Consider the following 20,152-nt stretch of genomic DNA (forward strand, 5'->3'; position numbering starts at 1 on the left):
CATCCCTGGGCGTTGGCCATGCTTGCTGGGGCTGATGGGATTTGTAGTTTGGTGACATATGGAGCCCCACAGGTTCCCCAGCCCTGCTATGACAGCACCATCCGAACCACGACTGCTCAGAAGTAGGAATGGGGGTGCGGAGAGAAATCCAACCTGTTTGCATTTAAATCTGTGCTTTCAGAAACAAGACACAACTGAAACATAGCCTTCCTTTGAAATTCACACTTCTCTGAATTTTTGGAATACGGTTTCCCAGGTATGTCATTTTTGCCTCTGGATGAATGTTTACATTTGGATGGTTTCTGCATGTGCCATAGAGGGGAGTGAGGGGCAGATGGGGCTCGTCAACCTGGGAAGGTAGCCCATCTAGGAGAAGGAAAACTCTGATCCTAAACCTCTGCTGCCTCCTGGGATATCTTCGGGAGAAGAAAAGGCTCGGGAGTAAACTACCCAAATCCAGAACAGAGTCCCTAAGATGGTTGGATGGTGCTTTGTAAGCCTCCTTCCTGCAACCTCTGCAGCGAAGCTGGTGCTGGATATATATATGATTGAGGATCGTAGAGCCAGAGACAAGCTGGGAGAGATAAAATCGAGATATGGAAATATGAAAACATAAATGAGAGATGAGAGGCAGGACTGAGATTTGGATAAGCTTCGAAATTCAGACTGCGGGAAGCAGTAAGTTTAAGATTATAATTTGGAAGACAATTTGATTTTTTAAAATTTTATTTATTTATTTTTATTGGATTGTGATTTGATATGTTAATTGGATGTTTTTTATTGGAAAATTAATAAACGCTCTAACAAAAAAAGAAAAAGAAAAAGAAAGAGGGATGTCCTATTGTCTGGGCAGTCCAGAACCTCTGTAAACACTGCCCAAGCTTGTGCCGTAAGAAGGCCACTTTTGTGCTGCTATCGCAATAGTATGCCTTCACCCGTGGAGGCGCACTCCATTGCCTCTCAAGGCAGACAGATGCCAACAACAACAATGCCATCATCATGGAGGACCCCATTGCCAGCATGCTACAAGATCCTTTTACACAGAGATGCCAGCTTGAGTGATTCCAGCAGGGTGTGCTTTCAGGTAACGGGAACCCAAAACAAGGCCCTAATACCTTGGGTGGTTGTTGTTGTTTAGTCGTTTAGTCATGTCCGACTCTTCGTGACCCCATGGACGAGAGCACGCCAGGCACTCCTGTCTTCCACTGCCTCCTGCAGTTTGGTCAAACTCATGCTGGTAGCTTCGAGAACACTGTCCAACCATCTCGTCCTCTGTCGTCCCCTTCTCCTTGTGCCCTCCATCTTTCCCAACATCAGGGTCTTTTCCAGGGAGTCTTCTCTTCTCATGAAGTGACCAAAGTATTGGAGCCTCAGCTTCAGGATCTGTCCTTCCAGTGAGCACTCAGGGCTGATTTCCTTCAGAATGGATAGGTTGGATCTTCTTGCAGTCCATGGGACTCTCTAGAGTCTCCTCCAGCACCATAATTCAAAAGCATCAATTCTTCGGCGATCAGCCTTCTTTATGGTCCAGCTTTCACTTCCATACATCACTACTGGGAAAACCATGGCTTTAACTATACGGACCTTTGTTGGCAAGGTGATGTCTCTGCTTTTTAAGATGCTGTCTAGGTTTGCCATCGCCTTTCTCCCAAGGAGCAGGCGTCTTTTAATTTCGTGACTGCTGTCACCATCTGCAGTGATCATGGAGCCCAAGAAAGTAAAATCTCTCACTGCCTCCATTTCTTCCCCTTCTATTTGCCAGGAGGTGATGGGACCAGTGGCCATGATCTTAGTTTTTTGATGTTGAGCTTCAGACCATATTTTGCGCTCTCCTCTTTCACCCTCATTAAAAGGTTCTTTAATTCCTCCTCACTTTCTGCCATCAAGGTTGTGTCATCTGCATATCTGAGGTTGTTGATATTTCTTCTGGCAATCTTAATTCCAGCTTGCGATTCATCCAGCCCTGGGTGGTAGGGAACCTTTTTCAGCTTGGGGTCCACACTGCCTTCCAGGCCAACTTCCAGAGGGCCGCAGGACCAGCAGTGTACTTTTGCTAGAAGCAAAAGCAGCCAGGAAAACGGGAGGCCAGTCTCCCCATTTGGCACACTGTGGCCTCTTCTACGCGAAAGCATTCGGTACCGTGCCAAATCGGATCACGGCAATTCGGAATATCTGGGGACTCTAATAACCGCGGCAAGCGAAAACATGGAAACAGATTGGATGCCTGTCTCCATCTCCTTATTAGCTTTGCTCCCTAAGCATGACAGATGCTAAACTCATCAGCTTTGCCCAGAGGTATTCCTTTGTCATGAGCATCTCAGAGCTTATACCCTCATTAAGTTAAACTTGCATGATGAATATTGAGTGTGGCAGTTCGACAGCGCTTATGCGGGAAGCCGGCTCCATTGAATCCCCACATTTGAGGGAGGAAAGCTTTTGCGGGTTGGTTGTTGTTGTTTTTAACATTGCCGAGAGTTCCCTGGGCACTCACCCCACACTTACACGACCACCTCTATGGGAAATTGTAATATATATACGTGTGGACTAAGGCATCAGTCATCAACCTGGAGCCCTCCATCTGTTTCCATCTACAATTCCCCATCAGCCTCAGCCAGCAGGGAGTTGTGAGTCGAGGACCCGCCACCCGCTTGAGGTTAAGAAAGACACAAGGACACAGTATACAGTGGTACCTCGGGTTACAGACACTTCAGGTTACAGACTTTGCTAACCCAGAAATAGTATCTAAGGCCTGGGGGCCAGATCTGGCCTAATCGCCTTCTAAATCCAGCCTGCGGACGGTCTGGGAATCAGCATGTTTTGACATGAGTGGAATGTGTCCTTTTATTTAAAATGCATCTCTGGGTTATTTGTGGGGCATAGGAATTCATTCGTTTTTATTTTATTTTTCCAAATATAATCCAGCCCCCCACAAGGTCTGAGGGACAGTGGACCGGCCCCCTGCTGAAAAGGTTTGCTGACCCCTGGCCTGGAGGGTCGCAATGGTCTGACTCAGGACAAGTCTGCATTTTAATGTTGTATTGTAATCTTGTTTTTAAGTTGCATTTTAATCAATTGTTTTTATACTTGGTGTTAGCCGCCCTGAGCCCAGTCTTGGCTGGGGAGGGCCAGTATAAATAAATTATTATTATTATTATTATTATTATTATTATTATTATTATTATTTATAAGGAATGCCAGGCCAAAGACCTGACTTCCCCAGCATGCAGTCTCCAATGCAGGGCAGCCAGAAGATTCCCATCTCTTTCCACCAAGCAATCGAAACTGTCCTTGCAGGGCGAGATGCTGCAAAAAGAGGGAAAAAATGGGTCAGAAAATGCCGGCTGCCGAGGGAGCGATGCTGGAGCCAAACCAGCATGCTTTAATTAGAAGGGTGCTCTTTTTCTGGATGCCGCACTCAGCAAACGCAGGCGGCGTGAAAGGAACAGGGGGAGGAGAGCCAGGAGGAGCTCAGAATGGCAGCCCTGCGCGAGAAAGGATGGGGGTGCTGATATAACTGGGTGTTGTTGCAAAAAGAGGAGATCTGAGGGAGGGAAAGAGCTTCAGAGCCTCCCGAGGGACACAGGCCAAGCCAGTGGTGGGTGCAGCCGGGGGATGAAACTGAGCAGGGCACCAGGTGTACAATTCACCTCTCCCAGAGCTACAATTCCCAGCATCCTTAAAGGTAAAGGGACCCCTGACCATTAGGTCCAGTCGTGACCAACTCTGGGGTTGTGGCGCTCATCTCGCTTTATTGGCCGAGGGAGCCGGTGTCCAGCTTCCGGGTCATGTGGCCAGCATGACTAAGCCGCTAAACCAGAGCAGCGCACGGAAATGCCGTTTACCTTCCTGCCGGAGCAGTACCTATTTATCTACTTGCACTTGGATGTGCTTTCGAACTGCTAGGTTGGCAGGAGCAGGGACCAGGCAACGGGAGCTCACCCCGTCGTGGGGATTCGAACCACCGACCTTCTGATCGGCAAGTCCTAGGCTCTGTGGTTTAACCCACAGCACCACCCGCGTCCCTCCAGCATCCTTAACAAACTACATTTCCCAGGATTCTCGGGGGAGGAGAGCCAGGTGCTCTCAAAGTGCGTTGGATGTGCTCTGAATGTCTGGTTTGGATCTGCTCCTCCGCTGAGATGGTAAAGCAAGACCAGCCTTCTTCTTCTGCAGGCCTTGTGTCAGGCGACAGAACGGGGCTGATGGCAGGCGCATGGCTTCCAAGCTAATGAGGGGATTAAGGACGGCCTAATCCAGTCCTCAGAGACCAAGCCATGTTTGCCTTCCATTTGCTGCGACATGAGCTGGCGTGCGGCTTCCGAATTCCTCGCTCGCCACTCCTCCGCCGTCTTGCACAGCGAGCCCAATTTTCCTTGTTCATCTCACCACCTGACAAACACACCCACACCACTCACAAAAACCCAGGCAGGGACACAGATCAGTACATAAAAGGCACAATCCTAAGGCACAAAGGCTGTGTACATACCTAGAAAGCCCATAACTTCTCCCAGGGCCAGATTAAGACCTTTAGAGCTCCTAAACCCTTAAAAGATTTTGGTGCACCCATATATATCTAATTCAAAATACAGATGATAAAAAAACAGTGAAATGAAATGTATTCCCTGGTGTGGTTTGTGGTTCGCCTCAAGGGCCGAAATGTCTTGGGCTGGCCCTGCCCTGTTCCCCTGTTCCAAGTGCAGAGTGCTTCTCTGGCTACATGTCTGCATAAATCAGTTAAGGACACTGAGCAAGATCAGTTAAAAGCAGCAGCTGCACCTCCAGGATTCAGTATAACACAGGACACAGCTTCTTACTCTTTATGGGATCAAAAGAGATGCTGCTGCTTTGACCCTGAAGTTTGGAGACCCAAATGAGGCACAGGGAGCTGTTTCTTTTATTATTATTATTATTATTATTATTATTATTATTATTATTATTACTATTATCATCATATTTATTGGCATTTTCATTTTCAAAAAACACAGTGTGATTTTACATAACTTTACATTACCTATACAGTGGTACCTTGGGTTAAGAACTTAATTCGTTCTGGAGGTCCGTTCTTAACCTGAAACTGTTCTTAATCTGAGGTACCACTTTAGCTAATGGGGCCTCCTGCTGCCGCTGTGCAATTTCTGTTCTCATCCTGAAGCAAAGGTACTATTTCTGGGTTAGCGGAGTCTGTAACCTGAAGCGTCTGTAACCTGAAGCGTATGTAACCCGAGGTACCACTGTATTCTGACTCTCTCAAGTCAACGACTTCCCCCATCCCTCCCAATTGACTTTCTAACTTCCAATTATAATTTCACCCGCATTTCTCATTCCCCTCATCTACCTTTCCTTTTACTTCGAAATTCCTTGTCATTGTAAATAAGTTTCTAATTTTAACCGACAAACCTTTAAGCCAGTCCTGTTAGTGTTGTCAAGTGTTTACAATGTTCTTTCAAATAAATAATAAATTTACTCCAGTCTTTTTCAAACGGTTGGTCTCGCTGGTCTCAGATTTTCCCCGGACAGTCTTGCCAGCTCTGTATACAGAGGAGCTGTTTCACTGGCTCAGGGGTGATAGCTGGCTGGGAATGGAAGGAATCTTTTCCGGGTCAGCAGCAAATCCGTCACGTCAGGGCATGCATGTGGCCTCATTTTCCCAGAGTGGAGGCTGCAGCTTGAATGTTTTAGCATGAAAGACATCGCAAATCCTAGCCAAATCACGACGCTACCACTGTCATATTAAAGCAGCCAAAAACCAGTCCATGGATGACGCTAACATACCTTAGCTGTAAATAGGGTTTTCAGTTTTTACTTTAATTGCCTGATGCAGTTGCTGCTGAGGCGTACCTGGAGGAGAGAAGCAATACTGGCGTTTCTCAAGGTTGCGAAGGAAGAGTCATAAGTGTGATCCCAACATGACCCTTGCGTGTGCGAATACGTCCGGGGGATGGGAGCTTTCTCCCAAGCAATTTAGGATGGGATATTTTAATGGGAAACTACCTAGCTTGTGGGATGTGGGTGGCGCTGTGGGTTAAACCACAGAGCCTAGGACTTGCTGATCAGAAGGTCGGCAGTTCGAATCCCCGCGACAGGGTGAGCTCCCGTTGCTCGGTCCCTGCTCCTGCCAACCTAGCAGTTTGAAAGCACGTCAAAGTGCAAGTAGATAAATAGGTACCGCTCTGGCAGGAAGGTAAATGCCGTTTCCGTGCGCTGCTCTGGTTCACCAGAAGCGGCTTAGTCATGCTGGCCACATGACCCGGAAGCTGTACAGCGGCTCCCTCGGCCAATAAAGCGAGATGAGCGCCGCAACCCTAGAGTCGGCCACGACTGGACCTAATGGTCAGGGGTCTCTTTACCTTTACCTTACCTAGCTTGTACTTCTTGAACCAATATGTGAACAGATGCATAACTTATGTTTTCAGATTTGCAGTTCTCTGAATTTTGCAATGCAGTTCTCCAACCAAGCGATGCAGAATCAGAGCCATCTCAAGCTCTTTTTTATGCAGTCTTCTTAGAATAATAGAATTTTGGAGTTGGAAGGGACAAGGAGGATCATCTAGTCCAACTTCCTGCAATGCAGGAAAATGCAGTTGTCCCATCGTTCAGCCCGGACACTGAGGTCCAGCTCTGAGGGCCTTCTGGCGGTTCCCTCACTGCGAGAAGCCAAGTTACAGGGAACCAGGCAGAGGGCCTTCTCAGTAGTGGCACCTGCCTTGTGGAACGCCCTGCCATCAGATGTCAAAGAAATAAACATCTATATGACTTTTAGAAGTCATCTGAAGGCAGCCCTCTTTAGGGAAGTTTTCAATGTTTGAAGTTTTATTCTGTTTTTACTGTTCTGTTGGGAGCCGCCCAGAGTGGCTGGAGAAACCAAGCCAGATGGGCGTGGTATAAATATTATTATTATTATTATTATTATTAGGATCGAACCTGCAACCTTGGCTTTATCAGCACCACCCTCTAACCCAGGCATAGGCAAACTCGGCCCTCCATATGTTTTTGGCCTACAACTCCCATGATCCCTAGCTAGCAGGACCAGTGGTCAGGGATGATGGGAATTGTAGTCTCAAAACATCTGAGAAGGCCGAGATTGAGGAAGCCTGAGTTAAATCATGTCACGACAGTTGATATTATTTACCCAACACCCTCCAAACTCACAGATTCCAAGAAATCAGCTACGGCACTTAGATTAATCAAGGTAATTATATTCATAGCAATCATTTGGATTCCACGAGCATCGCAGAGGATAAATCAAATTTCTTCCGCAGAATATTTTATGTGACTGAATGCCTGGGGATTACTTCAGCCTCTTCATTCTGTTTGTCCTCCTCTTTGCATGAATTGGAATTGAAAGTCGTGTTGAGGAAGATTAACACTCCTCAAATGCGCACCAGGACTGCTGCGTCACTGGCTGTTTCCCCGGGGAAAATTCTGCTCTAGGCCAAGACGAGCCCAGCAATGGCTATTGCAAAGCATGGCAATTTTGTTACTTGAGGCCAGCTGGCCTCTTGGACGAGTGAGATACTTGTCCACAGCTCTGAATCATTGCTTCTCAGCATCCTTTGCCGTGCAAGATGAATGAATCAGGAAGAGAGTTCAAGGACACATCACCAGCCAGACAAAAACACCGAAGAAGGGTGTGGATCTGGGCTGCTGACAGGAGCGAGCCAGCAGTAAATCACACCAAGCAAGTTGGAATTAACTCTTTATTAGCAAAAAAAAGGATCTGTATAGGAGTGCCAGGCCTAATGAGCAGAGCAACTCAATTCTGGCAGGTCTTGTCCCCATGAAGTACCATATTTTTCTGTGTATAAGACCCCCCCATGTATAAGACACCCCCTATTTATGGGGACTCAAATTTAGGAAAATGGGGGGAGATGGTTCAGAGTTGTTGAGCTTTTTTGGGGGGGTTGCACAGGGTTGTTCAGCTTTTTTACGGGGGGATTGCTGAAAATCACTCACCCACACACGGCACAAAATCTGCCTCTTGTCTGTCCTCTCGCCAGCAGAAGAAGCCAATTGGCCGCCCAATTCCCGCAGCGCCAGCCAATCAACAACAGCCCTTGACACAGCAATGAATAACACGCCCAATAGCTGCTGACAGCCGCGGCAGCAACCAATCAAACGTCCACCCTATGCACTATCCATGTATAAGACAACCCCCACTTTTTAGCATAATTTTTAAAGAAAAAAACCTAGTCTTATACATGGAAAAGTACAGTAGATGCCAGGACTGAAGGTTCCTTGCTACCTACAGCTGCCTAGGTCCCCTCCTCTCTCCCACTTAGCCATGAAGCTCACTGGGTCAAACCTTGGGCCAGTCACTGCCTCTCAGCCTAACCTACCTCGCTGGGTTGTTGTGGGGGCCAAATGAGGGGAGGGAGAACCATGCACAGTGGACGCTCGGGTTGCGAACATGATCCGTGCAGGAGGCACATTCACAACCCGCAGTGTAGGGATGATCGCGGAGTGGGGAGTGGGGTTCGGAGGGAGCACACTCCCCACCCACAGGCAGCCACAGTCTGCCTGCACGTGTGACCTTGGGGGGCGGGGGACCCCCCTCACAGACAAAGCCACAGCTGTCTGAACATCGTTCCCTCTGTCTAACCTTTTGCGGTCTCAGCAGTCTGCAGTGTCCTGTCTGTAACCTTTGTCTCTGAGACCTTTTGTCTCCTTCGTCAAGTGGAAAACGACGCGGTGGAAACAGGTGCCAAAATAGCCTTGTACCACCCCACGATCTCGGGACCAGAAGATGTGTAAAGGTCACAGCCCAAAATGTATCTGCCTGGCTTACATATTTGTCTCAATAAAAGGAGGCTCCACAGGGCTGGCCGGCAGCCTGCACGCAGCTCACCTGTGCGCAGCTCACCTGCTTTATCAACTCCTGCCTCAATGTCCATCACTTCACTGCAGCATTCGCAACCCACAGTGCCACATCTGTGCACGCGCGGGTCGCGATTTGGCGCTTCTGCGCATGCACAAAGCGCGATTTAGTGTTCCTGCACATGTGCGAGCGCTGAAACCTGGAAGTAACCTGTTCCGGTACTTCTGGGTTCGGCGTGGTGCACAACCTGAAAATGCGCAACCTGAAGCGTCTGTAACCTGAGGTATGACTGTATGCCACTTTGGGCCCCTTAGAGGCAAAAGTGGCATATAAATGCAATAAGTAAATAATAAATAAATGGACTATCTCAAGCAAACAAAAAACCCAGGTGAGAGTCTGAAGGGCTAGGCAAAGAGACCTGGACGTCTCTGACCTTGTTTTCATTCATAAAAATCCAAGATCCATTGACATACAGACCTCCATTTTTGCTGTGAGTCAGATGTCCATTAAGCCTCACAATGAGATTTTCAGCTGCAACCTCTTCCACTTAGAGGAAAACGTGCCATGTGTTGGGCTGGGGGTGGAGGAGGCGTGGAGCACAAACCCATCTTCTTTATCCCTCCAACATGCCATTTGCGTCAATCAGCAATAACAAACGAAATTGCTGTTGGCCCCCTGGGCTACTAAGTGAATGAACTGCGAGGGAGGTGGGCGTGGAAGGTTGTTTTTGTGTGCGGCGAAATCTTCTCTCTTTCAAAGACAAGCATCTCCTCTCCACTTAACAGTTTGTGCAGGTAACAGAGGCGCCAGAAAGAGTGGGGAAGGCAGGGTGACTTCATGTTGTCACAGGGCCAAAAAGAGGCAAAGAACTGTGAAACCAGCTCAGGATCAGGGCCGGATTGAGGTTTGATGAGGCCCTAAGCTACTGAAGGTAATGGGGCCCTTTATATGTCCAGCTGTCCTTTGTCAACAACAAATTGTCCCTGTTTTTTGTGTTGAATATATGCTATATGGTAATTTATGGACCTAACAGGTATCTAAAGCCATTTGCACATAACAAAATATGTATTTTATCATATATAGAAATGAGCAAACCAGTGATATTTGAGGGAGCAGGCGAGCAGGCGGGGCCCATTGCTTCCATCAGAGGAGCCTACACAACACAGAACACTGTTGCTGTATGTAGGTTTTATTTTTTATTTTTTTAATCTTATATTTTGGAAATGTACATCCAGTTTTTTCCCCTTTGATTTTTTTTTCTGGGGGGGGGCCCAATTGCAGCTGGTATAGCACCGGGTGAATGTGATCCTTCGGCGAGGACCTTGTAAGGAGTCTTGCTGCGCCATTCTGCACCCGCTGGAGTTTCTGGGTCAGTCTCAAGGGCAGCCCCACGTAGAGCGAGTTACAAGCCTCCCTTTGGAAGTTCCAGCTGAAACAGAGGAATCTGTGTTACACGCAGTCAGACCTTTGGTCCATCTCACTCAGTGTCACCTACACTGAATGGCAGCAGCTCTCCAGGATTTCAAGCAGGATACCCCACCAGTAGATGCCTTTGGGGGGGGGGGACCTAGGATCTTCTGCCTCCAAAGCAGGAGGGTCGTAGTGAGGCTCAGAGGAAGAAATGAACGATGCAACAAATAAAAATGCATGTGCAGAGCATTCCTAACCATGTCTACTCCCTGGGATTTACTCCCAGGTAAATAAGGTTACGATTAGAGCTGAAATGAAGCAGGCCTTTTGCTAGATCCACAAAGGCTGAGGGCTGGGCTTTAGCCAGCTCACCAAAGCAGTTCCTCCTCTGCCTCATCTCTGGAGCTGAACTGACCTCTGCTGGTCTCTGGAAGTATTAAAGGAATCCCAGCCCCACGACCAACACCTAGGCAAGTCTTCTTTTCAATCCACTTTGCAGCCCAGGTTTTTCAGCAGAGGTTGGGTCATGCATCTGTCTTGAAAGCTTCAGTTGAGATTCCTGCATTTTAGGAGGCTGGATGACCCTTGGGGTCCCTTTAAAATTCTGTTCCCATAGAAACCTAGGAAGTCAGACCAATGTGGTCCACCCTCCTGAGTGTCATCTATAGTGACCAGCAGTGGTTCTCTGTGGTTTCTGCCAGAGGTCTCTAACCTGGATTTGCCACTGGGGAATGAACCTGGGACCGTCTCCACTGCTGAGCTATGGCCCATCCCCATTTAAGCTCCACGGGGCTCAATGGGGCTTGGACTACTGCAATGCGCTCTACGTGGGGCTACCTTTGAAGGTGACTCGGAAACTGCAATTAATCCAGAATGCGGCAGCTAGACTGGTGACTGGGAGTGATTGCCGGGACCACATAACACCAGTCTTGAAAGACCTACATTGGCTCCCAGTACGTTTCCAAGCACAATTCAAAGTGTTGGCACTGACCTTGAAAGCCCTAAATGGCCTCGGCCCAGTATACCTGAAGGAGCGTCTCCACCCCCATCATCCAGCCCGGACACTGAGGTCCAGCTCTGAGGGCCTTCTGTAGGTTCCCTTGCTAATAAACATCTATTTTACTTTTAAAAGACAACTGAAGGCAGCCCTGTTTAGGGAAGTTTTTAATGTCTGATGCTGTATTGTTTTTAATATTCGGTTGGAAGCCACCCAGAGGGGCTGGGGAAACCCAGCCACATGGCCGGGGTATAAATAATAAATTATTATTATTATTATTATTATTATTATTATTATTATTATTATTATTATTATTATTATTGGAGTTTGGATTTGATATCCCGCTTTATCTCTACCCGAAGGAGTCTCAAAGCGGCTCACATTCTCCTTTCCCTTCCTCCCCCACAACCAACACCCTGTGAGGTGAGCGGGGCTGAGAGACTTCAGAGAAGTGTGACTGGCCCAAGGTCACCCAGCAGCTGCATGTGGAGGAGCGGAGACGCGAACCCGGTTCCCCAGATTACGAGTCCACCGCTCTTAACCACTACACCACACTGGCTCTCTCTCTATAGAGAAGCCAGCCTATTATTATTATTATTATTATTATTATTATTATTATTATTATTATTTGGAAGGCAAGGGTGCCAACTTGAATTAAATATTGGGTGGGGGTAAGCAGTGCCCTGCAAAATCAATAGTAAGCACTCACACCATTTGAATGGCAATGCCCATCAACTTGGGAGTGTGTGGCCCCCTCAATATTTTAAGGGGGGGGAGAAGGGACCTTGGCCCCTTGGAGTTGGCTCCTATAAGTGGAAGGGGAAAATGGGGGGGAGGGGAGAATCCCACCCAAAGAGGCTAGAGCAAGACTGAAACCAGGGGGTGGGGTGGACTAGGGGTGTACTGGATTAATATATCCAGGCTCTCCCCTCCCCTAATTTTCCGTCATGCCTTCATTTCAGAGCACTGTGCTAGAGAATGAACTGTGACTGGGGGAAATCCGAATTATGTGCCTTTCGGGGTTATTCTTTAAGAAATGTATGTGCTCTACTGTAATTTTGATGTATCTTGATACGTTTTGCTATTTTACCCAGGATCTCTGTTTCCTTGCGGCTCCCACACGTTTTGCTTATGTAACATTGTTTAGCTATGTGTAATTATGGTACTTAAAATGTGGCAATATGTTGGAACGGTAGTAGCAGTGTTGTTGCATTTTGAATGTGGGATTTGTATTGGGCTTTTCCTTTTCTTATATTGATTCCTTTTTGTTGCGATTTGCAAACAGCTTAGAGATTCCTGTCGAAGTATAAAGTGGCATCTAAATTAACTGACTAAAATCACACCGTCACACTGGGTGCCCTTGGGTTGAACCACCTATCTCTTTGCCTCTCCTACCACACAGGGTTGTCGTGAGGTTTACAAAGTGGGGCGCTCTGACTGTCCTGAGCAACTTGGGAGGAAGGGCAAGAGAAAAATGTGAAGATAAGATTATAGAGAGAGAAGCCAGGGTGACCTTGGACCAGTCACTGCCTCTCAGCCTAACCTCCTCAAATAATTCCAGACCCTGTAGTTTACTCCTCAGAATTACAAACCCCAGCAGCCTTTAAAGTACCAAAGTGTCTAGGATTCCTTGAGGGAGAAATCATATGCTTTAAAGGTTTGGTGTGTAGGCTCCTTGCAGGCAGAGACCTGTGTTCTTGAAGCACACACTGCATTTACACAATGCTGGTGCTTGGCGATTTTGTTTTGTTTCTTATAATGTTTATTAAATTTTCTGTTTTACAATTTAGACTATTCATTGAAACAACCTTAACATATCAAAAACTTCCCTTCTTCTCTTTCCATGGTTCATTTTGCATAACATAAATCCCTGCATATTTTATATAAACTAAACCATTCAGTATTCCATTATTTACATCCACCAAAACTTATTTACACTGTTGAATTTATCTTAATGCTGCCAACATTTTCAAGTGTACACAATTCCCCCCCATATATTCAATAAACATTTTCCAATCTTCTTTAAACATATGTTCTTCTTGTTCTCTTATTCTGTATGTTAGTACCATAAGCTGCACATATTCCAACAGTTTAAGTCGCCATTCTTCTTTAGTTGGGACCTCGCTCGTTTCTCATTTTTGGGCTAACAAAATACGGGCTGCAGTAGTGGCATACATAAATAACCTTTTTGACACCTGTCAATTTCAATTTACCATATTTTTCGCTCCATAAGACACACTTTTCCCCTCCTAAAAAGTAAGGGGAAATGTGTGTACATCTTATGGAGTGAATGCAGGGGGGAGGCAGGCAGGAAAAGCCCCCAAGAGCCGCACACAAGCTCCACGCAGCTCTTGCGGGCTTTTCCCCAGGAGGGAGAAGGGATTGGCGCAGTCAGTCAGTCCCTTCTCCCTCCTCGTAGAAAAGCCCGCAGGAGCCGTACAGTCCTTAAAGGGTGTGCGGCTCCTGTGGGCTTTTGAGGGAGGTGGGGGTATTGCCATAGCAAAATAAGATTTTTTTTCTTGATTTCCCCCTCCAAAAACTAGGTGCGCCTTATGGTCCGGTGTGCCTTATGGAGCGAAAAATACGGTAAACATTCCCCCCCCCCCCAATTCATTAGTGATTTTGTACCCTAGACAAGGCTAACCACTGATACATCCACACCCAATTGCTAACAAGACTCAATCTCAGGGTCATGGGTTCAAGCAAAGATTCCTGCATTGAAGGGGGTTGGACTAGATGCTCTCGTGGCCCCTTCCAACTCTACAGTTCTATGATCCTATCAGTGCTGGATTAAACCCTTGGGAGGCCCCTAGGCTGTTGAAAACTTGAGGGGGGGGGCTCACAAATTATCTCCTAAGACGTTTTTTATTTTACCAACCAACAATTGCAATAAATCAGTTTAGATCCATTGTTGCAGGGCCGCTAAAAGGTGTGGGGCCCATAGGCCAAGACCTGCTTTGCCTACTCAGTAATCCGGCACTGGATTCTATGGAAAACGGCAAGCACAAAAGCAGAAACCTCTTGGCTTATTTTAAATTACCAGCATAAGAAATACAACAAGCACATGTGGAATCTAGACACATATTTTTTAAAAAGCGCTGTGAAAATGTTTTTTTTTTAAAAAGCGTTTTGAAAAATATGTTGAATTTGCCATAAGCTCACCATCACCATCTAGTGTCACATTTGTATAATGCACTTAAAACATTATATTTGCTACAGCTAGAAACAGAAGTGTAGATACCTGTCTCAAAAGCCAATTCAAAGTGTTGGTGCTCACTTTTAAAGCCCTAAACGGCCTCGGTCCAGTATATCTGAAGGAGGGTCTCCACCCCCATTGTTCTACCTGGACACTGAGGTCCAGCACCGAGGGCCTTCGGGCGGTTCCCTCACTGTGAGAATCAAAGCTACAGGGAACCAGGCAGAGGGCCTTCTCGGTAGTGGCACCCGCCCTGTGGAACACCCTTCCACCAGATGTCAAGGCAATAAATAACTATTTTACTTTTAAAAGACAACTGAAGGCAGCCCTGTTTAGGGAAGCTTTTAATGTTTGATGCATTACTGTATTTTAATATTTTGTTGGAAGCCGCCCAGAGTGGCTGGGGAAGCCCAGCCAGATGGGCGGGGTATAAATAAATTATTATTATTATTATTATTATTATTATTATTATTATTATTATTATTACTACAGTGGTACCTTGGGTTACCTACGCTTCAGGTTACAGACTCCGCTAACCCAGAAATAGTACCTTGGGTTAAGAACTTTGCTTCAGGATAAGAACAGAAATCGGGCTCTGGCAGCGTGGCGGCAGCAGGAGGCCCCATTAGTTAAAATGGTGCTTCAGGTTAAGAACAGTTTCAGGTTAAGAATGGACCTCCGGAACGAAATAAGTACCGGTACTTAACCCGAGGAACCACTGTATTGTTGTTGTTGTTGTTATAGCAAGTTTTCCAGCACACAAATCATCGGGGTTCATGGCCTGATCTGGTTGTGTTCTTAAAATTTAAGTCTCTTAACAGTTCCAGGGGCGCCACCATCTCACTTTGCGCGCCTTTACCTTGGCAAGAGCGGATGCTTGGATATATTTTCACCTAATCCACAGCGGGCACAAGGAGAAGGGGACGGCAGAGGACGAGATGGTTGCACAGTGTTCTCGAAGCTACCAGCATGAGTTTGACCAAAGTGCGGGAGGCAGTGGAAGACAGGAGTGCCTGGCGTGCTCTGGTCCATGGGGTCACAAAGAGTCGGACATGACTAAACGACTCAACAACAACAACAATCCACAGCGGGTCAGAATTCCGAGGCCACGCGCCCTGGTCCGAAGGGCGCGCCAGGCTCCAAAGTGAGCCCCGATGGGACGGCGCCTCCACCGTCTAGCAGACTGCTCGAGGACCCCGCCAGCCCCAATCCGAGAAAGAAGCAAGCTCTCCCCGGGCCTGACTCCCGAGTAGACAAGTTTTGCAGGACACCCCCCCCCCCGCTGCCATCCTGCGCAAGGCAGCGGGAAGCCGATGCGCCCGCGCGGAGCCAGCAAGCGGTAAGCCGTCGTGCTCTTTTCCTTCTCCACCGGCGAAGGGGCGGGCCGGGGGCGGTCTCATCACCGGGTGTGGCTGGGCGCCGCCCCCCACGAAGGCTCCCAAAACCTCCCGGCGCTTCCTCGACGGCCCAACAAGCCCAGCGGACACAGCAGAGCAGCTCCACCCAACTAGGGCAGGTAAGTTCAGACGTGGCGGCCGCCAACGCAGCTCTGCGTTTCTCTCTCTCCGCTCCCTAACGAAACTTAAGAATCTTCCTGGGCTCGCTTTCTGCCAAGTTCTGTCCCTGGGGGGTCCCGTGGGTTTGGGGCAGGTGGGTCGGAGCAGCCTCAGCTACAAAACCCCCTAGACGGGAGTGGCCGCAAAAAGCTGCGTCAGGGAGGCTTCTTCGCGGAAGCCTCAAGGCGCGTCGAGGAGTCCCAGGCTTGGGGGTGAGGAGGACGCGGAGGAGAAGAGGCTTACAGAGATGAAATTGATGGAGGGGGATGTTGGGGGGGGGAGGCTCTAAATGTGGAAGACAAGACAAGTACACGCACCTGACCAGGGCGGGGCTGGACTCCGCGTTTGGGTACTTCGAGGCAGCATCCCCCGTCGGGTTTTTCAGAGCTGGGGCAGAGAAACTCGATCCTTTCCTAGCTTTCTGCGGAGTGGGACCCACCTGGAAATTTTAAGACCCAAACTGAGCCTGCTAGGAGTTTTAGCCCAAAAGACACGGAGGGACCCAAATTGGCAAAGGCAGCTGGAGGTGATTGGTTTTTTTTCTGTTTTGTTTCCCAACTTAGGAGGGCGGTTGGGGGCGACTTTGGGGGCTCCTCCCAAGCCCAGCAGTGGCAGATGGGGTCCTGTGTGTGTGTGTGTGTGTGTGTGTGTGTGTGTGTCTAGGCTGCTAGCCTCTCCTCCAATTTTGCATCTGGTCATGGATGCCAGATGGCCAGGCGGTTTGCGCGTAGCTTCTGGAGGCAGCGAGGAGTTCATTAAGGGGAATAATGAGAGCCTGACCTCAGCCTTTCAGTGGCTCTCCTTTGGACAGGCTCTGGGGTCCTCAGCAGGGATTGGAGGGGTGTGTGTGTGAAACGAAGATTGGCAGGTGAACTCCTCTCTCACACTCTCTTGGAAGACTCTCTGCTTTCTCTCCAGCAACAAGGGGAAGGGGGAGATTGTGAAACTAAGCTCTGATACGCAATAGCTCTGGGGCTCTGCTGGATTTGGCAGCCCTTGCCCCATGTGGCATTGCAATATGTGGTACATAGAGTGCACTTGGCTTCTTCTCAAAGGGTGACTCTCCTCTTGGCTAACGTTCTTCATGTTTCCGAGCAAAGGAAGCTGCCTGTTTAGAAACCAAGGCTGCCCACGCACCACGTCTTTAAAGAACCCCCCCCCCCAAGAAAAGAACCACGGGAACTGTAGTTTCAGGGTACTGGGAGTTGTAGTTCTAGGAGAGGTAACCTACAGTTCCCAGGATTTGGGGGCAGGGAGTTGCTTTAAATGTATGAAATGTATGCATTGACCCATCTAATTGGACCATTGATCCGTCTGACTCCATACTGCCAATTGGCAGTGGCTCCCTGGTGTTTTCAAGGCAATTCGTGGGCAGAGTTAACCTGTGGAACTCCCGGCCACAAGAGGCAGCCATGGCCAGCAACCTTGACGGCTTTAAAAAGAGATGAATTCATGGAGGAGAGGGCTGTTGGTGGCTACTAGCCAGGATGCCTGACCCGCTGGGAGCCTGAGGGCCCCATTCCTGCTTCTCTCCACCTGGCCCAGGGCGGGGCCTGGCAGGCTTCATAAGAATTGCTGCTGCTGCTGCTGCTGCTGCCCAGCAAGGACTGGGGTATTTTGGGGAAAAGTTTTGTCGGGAGTTTTTGCTGTTATTGATATTAGTTTTTTGTATCTTTATGTGAAAATTGTTCAGTTTGGTTATGTAGTTTTTTGATGTGTTCCGCCTGGCTTTCAATTTGAATTTAGCCTGATCTTTTATTCCCCTTCCTTCCCTCCCCCTCCCCTTTTTATGAAGATTACCCGCTCTGGGATCCCACAGCTAATTCTCCCCTGGTCCCCACGCTGGCCCAAATCTTAGCCAGCTAGCCCTGCTGATCATCTAATGTTTATTGGATGGATTTCCCCCCTAAATTGATTTTTGAATTCTGAATTTATTGTTATTCAAGTTTTATACTGTATTTTATGCTGTTTTTGTTGTTGCATCAATTAAGTGTTTTAAATTTGTTGTTAGCCGCCCTGAGCCCGGTTTTCTGAACTGGGAAGGGCGGGGTATAAATAAAAAAATATTATTATTTATTTTTATGACTACTTTGCTATGTTTGTAACTATGAAAATCTTTTCGTATTGTAAGCCGCCTTGAGCATTGGTTTAACTGTGGAAAGGTGGCATACAAATAAAATGATGATGAAGATGATGATGCCTGTGCTTCCTCCCCCATTGGAGACCGCAATGTTTCTGAATCCTAGCTGCTGGAGGGGGGAGAGTTGCTCTTGCGGTCAGATCCTGCCTTGGCCACTGTGAGAACAGGATACTGGGCTAGATGGGCCATTGGCCTGATCCAGCACACTCTTCTTACATAGGTGTCCAGTGATCACACCTGGGACCTTCTGTGTGCAAACCTACCTATGTGCTACGCAGTGTTAGAAACTCGGATATATAACCTAGGTGCCAAATGGCTCCTGAAACCAGGGTTACAGTCACCAAAACTGAATGTCCAGATGCCATTTTGGGGCCAAGGGGACTTTTCGATTCCTGAAATTCGTTCTGATTGTGCAGATAAAACAGAACTGATGGAATTCTACAGGATGAGGAATTAGTGTATGAAAATGGTCCCGATCCAAGGATCCCCAGGCATGCGCCTCCAGACGGTGGAGACGTCAGGCACCATCCTTGCGCTCGGGCATCCCCACTTGGTTGCAAGCGTCTGATAGCCAGGTGCAAAATGCGCCTGGCAAATTTCGAACGCTGCTGCTCTGGCCTTTAGCCCAAGGTTGAGCCTTAGAAATTCACATTGATGAGCAGAAGCTGAGCAACAAAGGATCCCATTTTCTTTAAGCACAGTCTCCCCATTGTAATTCTTGTCGGTTTCCCCCCGTTTGTGGGCTGAGGGAAGGGTCCTGCTCCTTGGAGAACCAATCCCCAAATAAGTATGGGCAGAGGGAAGCTTAAGGTAAAGGTAAAGGTACCCTTGCCCGTTCGGGCCAGTCTTGCCAGACTCTAGGGTTGTGCGCCCATCTCACTCAAGAGGCCGCGGGCCAGCGCTGTCCGGAGACACTTCCGGGTCACGTGGCCAGCGTGCCAAGCTGCATCTGGCAAGCCAGCGCAGCACACGGAAACGCCGTTTACCTTCCCGCTAGTAAGCGGTCCCTATTTATCTACTTGCTCCCGGAGGTGCTTTCGAACTGCTAGGTTGGCAGGCGCTGGGACCGAGCAGCGGGAGCTCACCCCGCCGCGGGGATTCGAACCGCCGACCTTTCGATCAGCAAGCCCTAGGCGCTGAGGCTTTTACCCACAGCGCCACCCACGTCCAGCGCCACCCTTAGTCATATGTAATTTCCGAAGGAGCCTTGTGCAACAGAAACCTTTTCTCTGCCTCTTGTAATCTCTTCTGAGCATTCGCGGTTGTGCTGCTGTGAATCGTTCCAGTTCCGTCCACCCCGTTTTCGTAACCTTGTGTTCTGAAAGACAGTTTTGTCCAGCCCTGGCTTGACTTGAGAAATGTCCAAATTCCACAGGTCATCGGTTCAAGGGTGAAACAAAATCTGAATGCCTCTGGTTACCAAACAGGCTGAACAGCTTAGGGCAGCGGCTCCCAAATATTTTCATGCCACCTCCCCCTTGGCTCCGTAAACTCACCCCCAGTGCCCCTTACCCTATGAAAAGCAGTACTGAAATTAGCAGTTTGCATGACCCATTAAGGAAGGTGATGTTATGGACTGCTTGGACGCAGAAGAAGTGTGGGGGGCACCAGCTGGGGAACCCCTCAAGGGAAGAAGGCTCAGAGCCCGGGGAGTGTTGGTGGGACAACAATGTCATAAGAGGAAGAAGAGGAAGGTGACTGGGGGTGGGGGTGTTGGAAGCTGAAAGGGTAACAGGGCTTAGTGAGCAGGAAGAGGCTGTGACAGAGAGCAGTCAAGGACCAGAGGCAGAAGTCGAAGTTGGAGAGGAGGGAGGCCAAAAGGCTGAGAAGATGCAGGCTGCTGAAGATGCCATGGGGTCCCCCGCCCCTGCTGTGGCCAGCTCTCCCAGTACCATCAGAGGCATGAAGAGGGAGAAGCAAGGACAGACATGCTAGCATAGTCTCAGATTGCTTGGGGAAAACCCTGGAGAAGGAGGAGCTTTAGGGAGCAATGGAAAGGCAGAGACCTTCAGTCCTCACAACTGTTTCATTAGGCTGA

General features: G+C 48.4%; 1 protein-coding gene and 1 long non-coding RNA gene across 2 annotated transcripts in view; one reads left to right on the plus strand and one right to left on the minus strand.

Moving 5' to 3' along the window:
* Positions 1-9,998: 9,998 nt before the first annotated feature.
* On the minus strand, positions 9,999-16,758 carry LOC144325444 (uncharacterized). Its single transcript, XR_013390600.1, has 2 exons — positions 16,292-16,758; positions 9,999-10,244 (listed from the first exon to the last, which is right to left on the minus strand). It is a non-coding gene; the product is annotated as an uncharacterized LOC144325444 (long non-coding RNA).
* The window catches only part of LITAF (lipopolysaccharide induced TNF factor), a 36,208-nt gene continuing 31,837 nt past the window's right edge, over positions 15,782-20,152 (plus strand). The window contains exon 1 of the mRNA XM_028706500.2: positions 15,782-15,934. The gene's annotated coding sequence lies outside the window, so the exon portion shown is untranslated. The remainder of the gene's footprint in view (positions 15,935-20,152) is intronic.

The sequence above is a fragment of the Podarcis muralis genome, chromosome 14 (genome assembly GCF_964188315.1).
Source record: "Podarcis muralis chromosome 14, rPodMur119.hap1.1, whole genome shotgun sequence".
NCBI lineage: Eukaryota > Metazoa > Chordata > Lepidosauria > Squamata > Lacertidae > Podarcis > Podarcis muralis.